Below are 12,125 nucleotides of genomic sequence, written 5' to 3'. Positions count from 1 at the left end.
CTTTCTTGTTCTTGGGTGAGGGAAGATGTGAGATGTGTGTATGATGGGATATTTTATATTTCATGTATGTATTTTATATTTTATATTTGCAAAAAGCCCCTTGCCCCACCTCCACAATGTGTGTCACGTGTTGCCTTTTTTCTCAAGGACTCATGGGAAAACTCCTCTCCTGTGCCAGTATCACGAAGTGTTCTGATTTGTTCCAGTAGTCTGTTAGTTTCTGATAGGCTTTGAGAGTCATGAAACAGAAGCACTTCGAAATCCATGGCTTTCAAACTTGACAATCTTGGGGTGTCTTCAAGACCGAGGTATAAGGGATGAGGCTGAGGCTGGGAGTTTTCACCTCCTTTTTTCATACTGAGATTCTATGCATGCTAACTTTTTTTTTTCCTTTTAATTCATCTGTAAAAAATATGAAACGCTTTGCAAGTTTGTGTGTCATCCTTGCTCAGGGGTGGTGCTAATCTCTGTATTGTTCCAGTTTTTGTATATGTGCTGCCAAAGCAGGCACACTATGCTTACTTTTGAATAAAAGAAAGTTTGAAAGCCATTGGTATAATTTGTCACACTTTCCTCTTTGCATTGGCTGCCAGGAAGCTCAGCATCTAATTCTCAGTCCACCACTAACAAGGGCTCAGGACTTTTAGCACATATTTTGCAAATATCACCCTTGACTTTCTTTTCTTTCCTTCCCTGTGTTTCCCCTTCACCTGCTTTTCTTGTTTTCTTATTCTGCTGCAACCTCAAATCCTTTTTGGAAAGAGCCAAGGTTTAAATGAATGCATTAAAACAAAAAGAAGTACTTTTCTGTAGAGGAGATTTTTGCAGATGGGAAAGGAATGTGTATAGAAATAAGGCATGATTTGGCATGGAGAGTACACATGTGTGTTTGTAGGATATGTATATACAAGTTGGAAACATTGTGAAGTTTGTAGTTTTCATAGTTAAGCTGGTCTTCTGGCTTCAGAGGACATTTATACTTGGAAGGTTCTAGGGGGGAAAAAGTGTTTTACTCCAGGGCAGGCATGCCTGCGGTCTACACTCCAAAGAATCTGCTTTACGGTTTAGCATTTTCAGATTTTGCCTGAGATTATTTTTCTGGTCATTATAAAATGAGGACAAATATTTATCAAGAAGTTATCCAGGGATAAGCAACAAGATCCTGCTGTATAGCCCAGGGAACTATATATAGTCACTTCTGATGGAACACGATGGAGGATAATGTGAGAAAAAGAATATATGTATATGTGCGTGACTGGGTCACTTTGCTGTACAGTAGAAATTTTCAGAACACTGTAAACCAACTCTAATGGAAAAAACAAAAAACGTTAAAAATATTTTTAAAAATAAAAAAGATACCACTTCACACACACACACACACACAAAATATAATTTCATTTTGCATGGTTTCAAGTAAAATCCTCAAAACTGGGGAGGGGGGGAAGAAAATCAGGGAAAGATGGACAGGAAGGACATGTCCCCGCATAGGAAGGGGACTGGATTTTCAGTGGTCTTGGGTAAGAAGTGGGAGCCCTGAGTCTTATGTGAGTTCCTATTTCATCTGCTGTAAATCTGTGGTCAAATCCTTTTTCTCCCAAACATGGGGACTCTCCTGGGGACTCTGCTGCACCCTGGCATCACCATCCCCCAGGGAGCTTTAAAAAGTGCTGACGCCTCCGTCCCTTCCCTAGAGAGTCTGGCTTAATTGGTCTGGGGTGGGGCCTCTGCATGGGGATTTTTAAAAGCTCCCCTGGAGATTCTAATGTGCACACCAGGGTTGAGAACCACTGCCCTAAGAGAAGGAAAAAATAAAATTAATAAGCACCTGCCTCCTGTTTCTCTCTCTGGGGGCCGTGGGGTGTGGCTGCCATGTATGAGATAGTGGACCAGATTCTGGTGAAGGAGTGAGATGACTGGAAGGAAACAGATTAACCCTTTGCATCCCATAGAGTAGCCTTGATTAGTAAGTGTTCTTCAACATTTTGCCCAGGATCTGCAAGAAGAAACACATTTCACATCCTGAGCAGTACACACACACACACACACACACACACACACACACACAGATTGCATGCAATTCACTTGATATTTTCTATTCCAGTCTGTTCCATTCTTTTCCTTTAGGAAAAAAGAGTCTGCTTACTGCCACTGTTTGAACAACATTATATGAAGGCTTGTGGGCCAAGATAAATTAAACACCTCTGGAGAGCATTCAGATGCTCAATTGATGATGACTGAGAGCTTTCTGCAAAGATGCTATGGGAAGTGAGGTTGTGTGTACAGTAATAATATTTGTTGAGCAATTGCTCGTGCCAGCTATGGTCACAGTAGAAAGTATTTCCACAAGCATGATCTCAGCAAACTGTCATGATGATAATTATACGTTGGTACTGTTATCTCCACTTTAGAGATAAGGCCAAGGACTCATATACATTCTGCAGCCAGAAAGCAGAAGAGTCATCTTCATCCAGGAGTGGCAGATCTAACCTCACCTGCCTCCTACAAAGGGGATACTTGTGCTCACTGAACATGATTGCTTTATTGAAGTTTGGGGAGAAAAAAGGGGGTGGAATCAGCTGTGACCAGAGGTGGTTCCTGGCAGAGTGGGACCTGCTGCTTATACAACTTGGGGTCTTATTTAAGAAAAAATACAAAATTGTGAGCTTGAAATTCAGTACAAAAGTGAATAGTTCTTTGAATTAAGAAATCACAAAGTTCCCGACGTGGCTCAGTGGAAACAAATATGCCTAGTTAGTATCCATGAGGACACAGGTTTAATCCCTAGCCTTGCTAAGTGGGTTAAGGATCCCAGGTTGCCGTCAGCTGTGGTGTAGTTTGCAGATGTGGCTTGGATCTGGCATTGCTATGGCTGTGCTGTAGGCCAGCGGCTACAGCTCTGATCGACCCCTCGCCTGGGAACCTCCATGTGCCTTGGGTGTGGCCCTAAAAAGACCAAAAAAGAAAGCAAGCCATATTTTAAGAAGCTGAAAAACACCACAAACAGCACAGATTCCCAACTCAACTTTCCCCTTGCTGGGTCCCCCAAATAGCAGTGACCACTCTCACATCACCTACTCAAGGTCAAGTGCTCCAGCAGGGAAGCAGAATGGAAAGAGACCCTGGTCTCTGCTGGTTGCTGCTAACTGTCAAAAGCAAAGGACTTTCATAAATTTTCCATGAACACTGACCACGTGAATGCATTTCTAGGTCCCTGTCAGGGTCTTAGAAAGAGGCGTAGCCAGTGAGGGGCCCAGGAGCTTAAATTTCCCTGGCTTTCCAATAACGTCGCAACCAGAGTTGAAGGCTCTATATTATATCTGGAGAGCAAGGGCTTTGGAGTCAGTGGGCCCTGAACTTTGGCCCTGGCTGAGGCACTTTCTTCCTTCTTTGAGCTAAGCCTTGGTCATTTGTAAAACAGGCTCCTGACAGTGTCTACTTTTCAGTCTCTTTAGGGGAGCAGAGGAGATAAGGAAAAATCTGGCAAGCTGGATGGGCTCAGGACAACCAGAAAAATAAAGGATATTTAAATTTAAATTTCAGAGAAAAGTGAAAACATTTTTAGTATGTGCACCACCTGCTGTGCAAAAACTACTCAGACTAAAACCTATGCCTTGTTTCTCTGAAATTCACATTTATCTGGGCACCCTGTATTTATTGAGCTTACGAAGGACAGTGGTTGACATTTTTCGGACCGAGGCATCCTGGGTATTCCTTAATGGAGCTTCATAAACATGAGAAAGTGAGTGAGAGGGAGAAAAATGCTGCATAGACTCTGTTTACCACGGTTTATTTGGGGGGAGACGGAAAGAGGTGGTCAGGAGAGGATGCAGTAAGCGGGGTGCTTTAATTTGAGGGTACATGTGGAGGGGCGTGTACCACTGCTTTGGGGTAAGCAAGTTAAATTCTTGGGACCTCAGTCTCCCCTTCCTGCAAAATGGGTCAAAGGCGATTCCTGACCGCTCCTCTGGCAGGCAGCACTAGAAAGGGCATTTCCTCCTCTCACAGGTATCACCTCCTCAGCGAGGTCTTCCCTGACTACTGCCGCCAAGATTGCTGTTCTCTTGCCCCAGCACATGATTCGGCCCCCTCCGTAATAATTATAACTTTCTGAAATTGCCTTGCTTCTTCACTTGTTTGTTTACAGTCCGTCTCCCCGTGTGAGTGGAAGTTCCGGGAAGGCACAAAAACTAGTCTATCTTGTTCTAGCTCAATCTCCCAGGAGCTGTACCTGGTGCTGCAGATGTTCTATAGATGTCGAATGAATGAATGAATGAACAGGTAGCTGAATGAATGAAGTCAGTGTCGCCGTTGAGGTCCCTTCCAGGCAGTCTTTCTCTTCTGGGGCCATGCCTGGCGCATAGAGGGAGGAGGTGTGGGTGTCGGTGGGTGGGGAGGAGGCTGGGCCCTCGCCTCCTCCAGGACCGGCTGGAGCGAGCGCGCCCGGCTGGGCTGCAGGCGCAGAGAGCAGCGCGGCGGCAGCGGAAGGGCAGGAGCCCCGCGCCCCGCGTCCAGCCGCCGGGGGTGTGAGCCCGCGGAGCCCAGCGCCGCGCCTCGGCGCCCCCACGCGCCCACGCCGCGGCGCGGGGACCCGGGCGGGGGCAGAGGGAGGGCCCGGCCGAGGGAGGGGAAGGGGCCGGTCCTCCCCGCGCAGGCAGCGGCCGCGGCAGCCCAGGAGGCGGAGGCAGCGGCGGCAGCGGCGGCAGCAACGTGCCCGCCGCAGTCAGCCCGGCCGAGTCCGACCCGCGTCCGCTCGGCCGCCAGCACCGCGCCGGGGCGCCCTCTCCACTGCGCGCGGTGAGTACCGCCCGCGGCGCCCAGCCCGGGCCGCCCGCCGGGATTGGCGGGGCCGCGGTAGACCTGGCCCCCTTGGCCTGGAGCATCTCTCAGGCACTCGATCAGCCGGGGGCTTCCGCAGCTGTCGGGGCGCTCGGGGGTGCACCGGCAGGATCCGGGCGCCGGGGGCTCCCAGGGCGCCTCAGGGACAAGGGCAGCGGGAACAGCGGGCAGACCCTGTTTGGCGAGAGTCGGTCCCGGGGTCCAGGCCTCAGTTTCCCCGTGCGCCGGAGAGTCGAAGACCCTTAAATGTGCACTCCCGCGCGAGGGACAAGTGCATGGGGCGCGGGCGGTGTAGACTGGCCTGAGCCCCCGCGTTTGGTTCCTTCTCGGTGAGGGGCGCTCCCCTAATCGGACCAAAAGGCGCTGGGAGCCAGGAGACCAACTCACGCCCTCGGGCGCTGGTTATGGGGTAACCGTGGAGCAAACGGCTGGAATTCCCGGGATGGGGCTGGAACGGCCCAGTGAGCCTTTTTTTCCCTAGGTACATTTCTTTTTTAAAGTCCACTTGTGCTCGGCCCAGGCTGGTCCAGCTTTTCGAGCTTTGTACCGGAACCGGCGTCCTGGCGCAGGCTGAAGTTGGAGTTGAAACTTAGAAAACTTTACATCAAAAGGATGTTGAGAAGGAAACGAGGGTTTTGTTGTCACGGGACAAAAGCAAAGAAGGGAATTGTTTTTTAGCCGTGCAGCCTGGAGGTTGAAGGGCCCATGCTGGCCTGAGCTCCGTAAATGTATTTCCTGCCCCAAATAAATAGGTTACAAACTCAAGGAGTATTAGGGAAGCTTGACTGGGGAAAATACTCGCATCCCAAAAGTCCTCAATGCGCAAAAGCCTCCGCTGCTGAAAAGTGAAGCTCTTTGACGGTTCCTTTTTTCCCCCTAAGCAAAGCCTAGCCTGGGCTGAGAGTTGACAGCATGCACGCTGCTACGTCCCGAAGCCTCTTTCAAAAGCTAGACTGATGCTGCCTTTTTATGGCTACCATTTTCTTTTCTCCCCCCTTTCCCCGAAATGCAATGTAATCTTTAGAATTACCTTTAAAAAAATAAGTCTAGGTATAAATCACCCCTTGGTGAAGGTACCTTTTAATTACGAGGTGCAGTGAAATGAGTGAAGATCCGAGCTGTGAACCAGGCAGAGGGGAGGTGGAATGATTTACAAACATCAAGTAAGAATCTGAGTGCTGAATTAGGTTTGAGTTAGGGAGCTCCCTTCCAAAGGAAATTATAACCAGCGGACAATTGTATTTCAAACCGAATCTCTGAATTTCGGGAGCCCTTTCTTGCTTGAGGACAATTTCTACTCCGAGAGTATGAGTACTGGGCTAGTAGCCGCTTTACCAGCCCGTGGACCTCTTTTGGGGTGGGGGGGGTGAGGGAGGGAGAGAAGGAGGACCTCCTTTTAAAAATAGTGTGTGTGAGAAAAAAAATCTTATGCAACTTTACCCAAGAAGGGTTCCTTTTTTTTTTTTTTTTTTTCAACTTTGCTCATCACCTTCAAACCCTTTCAACTTTCTACTTCCTTGCATTTAGACATCCTCAGACTAGGAAAAGTTAGTAAGTAATTTATATAACAAATGGTGACAGTTTGGATCTTGCTTTAGACTAAGCATAAGATCGTGTTTGTATTCCAAATCTCCTCGCCTTTTGAGGAGATTCTAAATTTTGTGATTTCGACCAAGGCAGCCAGATCCAAAAGGACTCGAACTTTTTAAAAAGTGGTTCATGGGCTCCACTCGCAGGTAGTAGTTACTCCATCCTTGTCTTGTAACTTTAGCTTCACAGTGTGATGAACTATTTTATCTTAAAGGACTTGGCATTTTTCCTCTCGAAATAGCTCACCTAGTGTGTAAGAGAATATTCTATAAACACATAAAGCTTTCCTCATATGAAATAACTGAGGGAAATAAGGCAGAAAGTCATTATCCCAGTATTTTGAGATTTGGAGAAAAAAAAAACCGCAGATGTTTTAATCACTTAAATTTTAGAATCTTCTTTTCATGCCTTTTGTATTGTATTAAACACATGATAAAGAGATATGATTTGTTGACTTGTTAGAGGATTACCATTTGGCAAAAACATCCAAGACGTGCTGTTTCAAATATGCCGAATTACTTCTGCTTTAAATTGCAATGTAAGAGATCGCAAGCCTGGTTCCAGACGGATAAATTGATAAAATGCTAGCTGCTGTTGGGAGAGCAAAACAGTCCTCAACAGAAAACACTCTGTGGTGTGTAGCAAAGTACAGTTGGAACTGGGTTGAGCTAGCTACTGAGACCCCAGCAGTTTGGGGGAAAAATTATCCACAGTCCAGGCACGTCCACTTTAAGACGTTTTGGGTTCCCCCAGGACAAAGATGACTCCTTTCCCACAAAGAAGAAACCGTTTCCTTATTTTTTCAGTTACTTTTCCAAAGATAACTTGTGTCAGGCGCAAGAGACCTGAGTTATGCTGAAATCCAAACCGTAACCAGCTCCGAACTCATTCTTCCTCCTTCCACCAGATGTTTTTTAGGTGTCCGCAGCTGGAATGCCCAGTTTGAAACTAATTAGGCCAGCAATAAACTCCTTGTATAATAAAATCACAGGCGGTTATGGTGCATAATGTGAGGTTCCCAGAAGCTCGTGACAGATGCTGCTCTCGGCACAGCGAGCCCAGGGCTGCGGGAGAAAAATGAAGGGAGTGGAGCTATCTTGAGATTTTTGCCCGGCCCTCGATGTCCAAGCACGCCACGCACAGCACATTATCTTCTAGAAGGAGATGGGTGGAAGTTGCAACAGGCGTTGGGTTTTGTCTTTGCTGGACAGGCCTCCTTAGCCTAAAAATGCTCGGGAAAGAAGTAAAACCATAATAAGCATTAGGCAGTGGCCACAGGTCTGAGGTGTAGCATTGTGTGTTGGAGTGGGGTGTGTGTGTGTGTGTGTGTGCGTGCACGTGAGCGTGCACCCGTGCGCCCTGGGTGACAAGGCTTCCTCTCCCCCCGGCCCAGATGAAATGCAAGGCTCTCCGGCCTGACATGAATTCCTTCTGGGAGAGGTAAACTGTCTCCCCCCAAAATTTTTTACTTCGTTCTCCTGATGTCCTTCTCCTTATCTGAGGGGGTTTGTGGAGACGAAGCGGCTGGTTATTCAGTTACCTCCAAAGGCTGAACCTTCTGACACTTTGCCAAGACTGGGTTTTGTTGGTGGAAGGAAACTTTTTTTTTTTTTTTTCCCTAGCTAGCTGCTCTGAAAAAGGAGTTGGTGGACTTCACTCAAAAGGAATCTCTTTACAGAGAATGAACCCCAGAGTTGAGAAAATACAGCCTGTTGACAGAAAACACACACACACACACACACACACACACGGGCCCCCCATCTCCGTCCCCCAACATCATAACAGCCTTCGATGGGCCCGCTTTTTTGTCCCCTTCTGGTTTTGTGGCTGTTCAAACAGTCCCCCAACATAGGAAACAAAAAGAAGGCTCTGGTAGGGAAATAATTAGCAAAGAATCTGCTGGAGACAATGCTTCATTTTCCGTATTTGAAGATCTTAAGGCCTAATGGTGTTTAACTAACACCTCTTCTAATCCAGGGATAAACCCCCTCAATCAGGTGGCAAATACTTGAAATGACTGCCTCAGACTCACTGTGCTGCTGAAAGTCCATCAGAGGGGCCAGGGCTGGTTCTCTGGGGCGTGTGATTTAAAAGCCGTTTCAAGAGATGCGAGTACCTGCCAGGTGTATGGAGGAGAAGAGGACAAAGAAAGCCACAGGCTTTAAAGTTTATTTTTGCTGCTCCCCCCAACCCCCATTTTTTTTCCCACTTTCACTCTACTGGTGCTTTTGCCATTTCACTCCGATTAAATCATATATTTAATGATCATGATGGACATAGCCGAGCATTTATTTATTTGTAAGCTAGACCTGAAGTCAACACTGGACGTGCGATTCTCAGGATGGATCTCACAGCAACATTCTGAGTTATGTACCATCATCATCATGATTTTGTCAACTTTGTTAACAAAGAAACCGAGTCACAAGTCAAACTTCTCACGAGCGGCCCCAGAGTGAGTGACCCAGAGTCTAGGTAGTGACCCGCTGCCGACTGTGCCATGAAAACTTTGCCTTAGAGAAATTTCTGCTCTTGTTTCCTTGGAGAGAGATGCTGAATGTGGATGGTTTTAAATGTACCGAACACAATTTTTTTTTCTGACTCTCCCCTGACTTTTTTTTTTTTTTTTTTTTGCTGTTGCCTTAAATGGCAGAAAAATTGTTTTAAATATTTAGAAAACACCCATCTGGGCTTTGGCGAGTCATGATATTTAGCGGGTTGTCCATGATCCTGTAAAAGAAAAAAAGGACTGTTTATTTACAAGGGCTAGTTTGGGTTGGTCCTTCTGATCCTGTAACGCCACGCATTTCAGTTCCTCTAAAGGGTCAGCAACGTGACCGGCAGTGGCAAGGCCCTGACACAGTATGGGAGGCTGTCCCGATCAAGTTTACTGGAAGGTGCTGGATCGCTCTGGGTGGGTTATTGTTTGGGGGTTAGATTATAAACAGTTGGAGAGCGAAGAATAATTGGGAACAGGTGGTCCCAAGAGTCAGGTACCCGGAACGATTCCTCTTTGCCACTTTGACGGTAAAGGGAGGCCGGCGGGTGCCTGACTCTGGGACAGGCGGGCTGAGGGTCAGCCAGGACTAGAGGGCCCCACTTTGGGACGAGCCTGGAGGGGTGGCTGAGAGGGTCTCTGCCCTCAGACCCGGATCTCTAGAAAGCAGGGCTTCGTCATCCCTGTCATAACCCGTCTGACGATACTAGGGCGCAGATGGGGCTTCTTAGGCTCTTTGGCAAAGGCTGCCTCTGCTTTCAGATAACGCGAAGGAATTTAAAACAGGAATGGAGAGGAACAGCCAGCCAAGGAGACAGGTTTACTTTTTACCAGTTTTGAGCATGTGCGCATAACCGACTGTCTTTGCCCAATAAAGTCCATTTAGACACATTTAAAAATGAACCAAGGATTTAAAAGAGGTTAGAAATTATCTCGTCATTTAGGATCCATAGTATTGTGTCAATAACAAGAAAACGGGTGTGATTTCAGTGACACTGGATTTTTTTCCCCCTCTAGTTTCCTTTTGAGGCTGTAGTAAAGTTAGGTTTTTAAAATCTGCATTCTCAGATTTTACATAGATATTCCCACAGTCATTCTGAGGGAAATCGTCAGCTCTGTGAATTTAACTGAAGGAAGAATGATAAAATCGATATTTTCCCCCCCAAAGACTCAGGAACTGGAGGTTTGACTACCTACCATATGAATACAGCAACTTTTTGTCTCGAATCAGTGGAATGTGTCAGCTCGCCTTTCTTTTCTGTTCTTCTCCCAAGAATGGTCTTTCATAACTGAAATGGACAGTGTATTAGCCAAAAGACGTTTTAATTTTGTAAAGAAAAATCATGCCAGAGACAGCCGAGTCTGTTTCAACCATTATTGTTTCTGTAGCGTGCATACTTTGGGTTTCATGGTAAGATGTGGGTTTGCCAAGAAAGAAAATTACAGCAAGAAACTATGCTGAAAGTATATACACTTCTGTTTGAGAAATGGGAAAAACACGGAAAAATTCCACACGGTAATTGTTTTAACGTGAGTTTTAAATGTCATTGTTTGACTTATGTCAGAAAAGTCCCTCTTAGCTAATTCTCGCATACGCTGTTACCAAATATGTCACCTTAAAAATGGCAAATGTTGGTCTTAACTTTGCTGATCTCGGAGGCTTTCAGAGATATCTGTAGCCCAAGTGGAAACATTCCAAAGTTTTAGATTGTGCAGGCTTTTTTTTTTTTTTAAGATTACTTAGATATCGATTTTATTTTCTTGACCCAAAATAAGAAAACACGGGGAATTCTCAAAAGCTTTTTACAGGCTGCTATTATGAGAAGAGAAGCCAAACCAACATCTATTAGGTCATGAGCTTGAAGTGCATAAATAAGCCCATGAAGGTCACCAAAACAGGGCAGAAACCACCAGTTCTCCTCACCTCGGCCAAGTCTGAATTCCTGCCTGTTAGATGTGTATGGTTGAAGTGGACACAGAAAGGGGGTTTCTGAGCCCACGGTTGAAAGATCTCGACGTTCCTGGGTAAAGCGAGATGGAAAGGCTGGGATTCCCATCTTCTTTGGATCCCTCCCTCTCACTGCTCCACCAAAAAAAAAAAAAAAAAAAAAGGTTCCGGGGCCACCCTTTTCTCCAAAGCAAATGTTTCATTCCTGGTGTCTGGATATGCAGAAGCCAGAGGTCAAAATGGCTTGGGTTCCTTCTGGTCCATTTCTTCACCCCATCGCCTTCCTGGAATAACTTTGTGATTTAAGGTATTGGTCATTTCCAAAACAGTTTTTTGTTCCTGGGAACAAGCATGTGGGTTTTTTTGTTGTTTTTTTTTTAGCATGTGGGGTGCGACGTGTAAGTACAAACCTTTAGGTCTTCTTTGATAGGCAGCTCCCTGAAATACAGAGAGAGGAGGAGAGTCCCCGAGTTTGGTACCAACCCCCACACTGATGGAAATTCCACGGAGGGAGAAACCCTCCTCCTTGGAGAGACAGAAAGAGTATCGCTGCAAAAACGGTTGTTTTCTTTTATGGGTGTGTATTATTTGCCCATATGGGGCCTTTTGTTTCAGAGTGTTCTAGAAACACTGGTCTCCCCAGCAAAGGTCTGAATGCCCTTCCGAGTTGGGAAGGGGGCGGAGCGGAAGGAACACGGAGGGCAGATTCCTGCACCTCTGGCCTTTTGTGTCACTGGTACAGTAGAGGGAAGCGGTGACTCGCCGCTTGGATGGTGTCCTATGGCATAACAAGTTGTGACTTGCCACTTGTGTTGTAAACAGAGTTTTGGCCCCATCCAGCTGAGAAGAATGGAGCTGAAAAGATTATTCACCTCTGGGCTGCGATGGGCTGGGGGCTCTCTGGTGTTCTCCTCTTGCTAAAGAGGCCCTACTTCCTGAAGACTTGAACGTTGGAGGGTGGAGGGAAGGGCAGTGGGAGGGGAGAATGTCTGAAAGTCAGCAAATGTCTGAAACGCTCCAAATGTCTTCCCACAAGAAAAAGTGATTAAAAAAAAAAGACATAGAAGCAGGCTTTTGGGGGGGGATGGGTGGTGAGCAGAGAGATTGGGGGGGCTTGCTTGTGATTTGACCCAGAGTGGAGAGTTTTCTGACACCTTGGGGCCCCTGGAATGCCTTGCTGTGTGCCTTTAGGAACCTGATTTGGGAAATGTCTTGCCCTGCAGCTTTACTGCCTTGTCTTTGTGCTTACTTTTAGTG

At 46.6% G+C, this 12,125-nt stretch overlaps 1 protein-coding gene and 1 non-coding gene across 3 annotated transcripts in view; one reads left to right on the top strand and one right to left on the bottom strand.

Annotated features, from left to right (window-relative positions):
- Window positions 1-407: 407 nt before the first annotated feature.
- On the bottom strand, window positions 408-511 carry LOC125123752 (U6 spliceosomal RNA). The gene has a single exon (XR_007134137.1). It is a non-coding gene; the product is annotated as a U6 spliceosomal RNA (small nuclear RNA).
- A 4,142-nt stretch (window positions 512-4,653) lies between these two features.
- Window positions 4,654-12,125, top strand: part of EYA2 (EYA transcriptional coactivator and phosphatase 2) — a 278,029-nt gene continuing 270,557 nt past the window's right edge. The window contains exon 1 of one of the 2 annotated variants that reach the window (XM_047770951.1): window positions 4,654-4,794. The gene's annotated coding sequence lies outside the window, so the exon portion shown is untranslated. The remainder of the gene's footprint in view (window positions 4,795-12,125) is intronic. The other variant, XM_047770952.1, reaches the window with a different exon arrangement.

The sequence above is a fragment of the Phacochoerus africanus genome, chromosome 3 (genome assembly GCF_016906955.1).
Source record: "Phacochoerus africanus isolate WHEZ1 chromosome 3, ROS_Pafr_v1, whole genome shotgun sequence".
Lineage (NCBI taxonomy): Eukaryota > Metazoa > Chordata > Mammalia > Artiodactyla > Suidae > Phacochoerus > Phacochoerus africanus.
The sequence above is the reverse complement of the archived record's forward strand: the minus strand, read 5'-3'. Positions and strand labels throughout refer to the sequence as shown.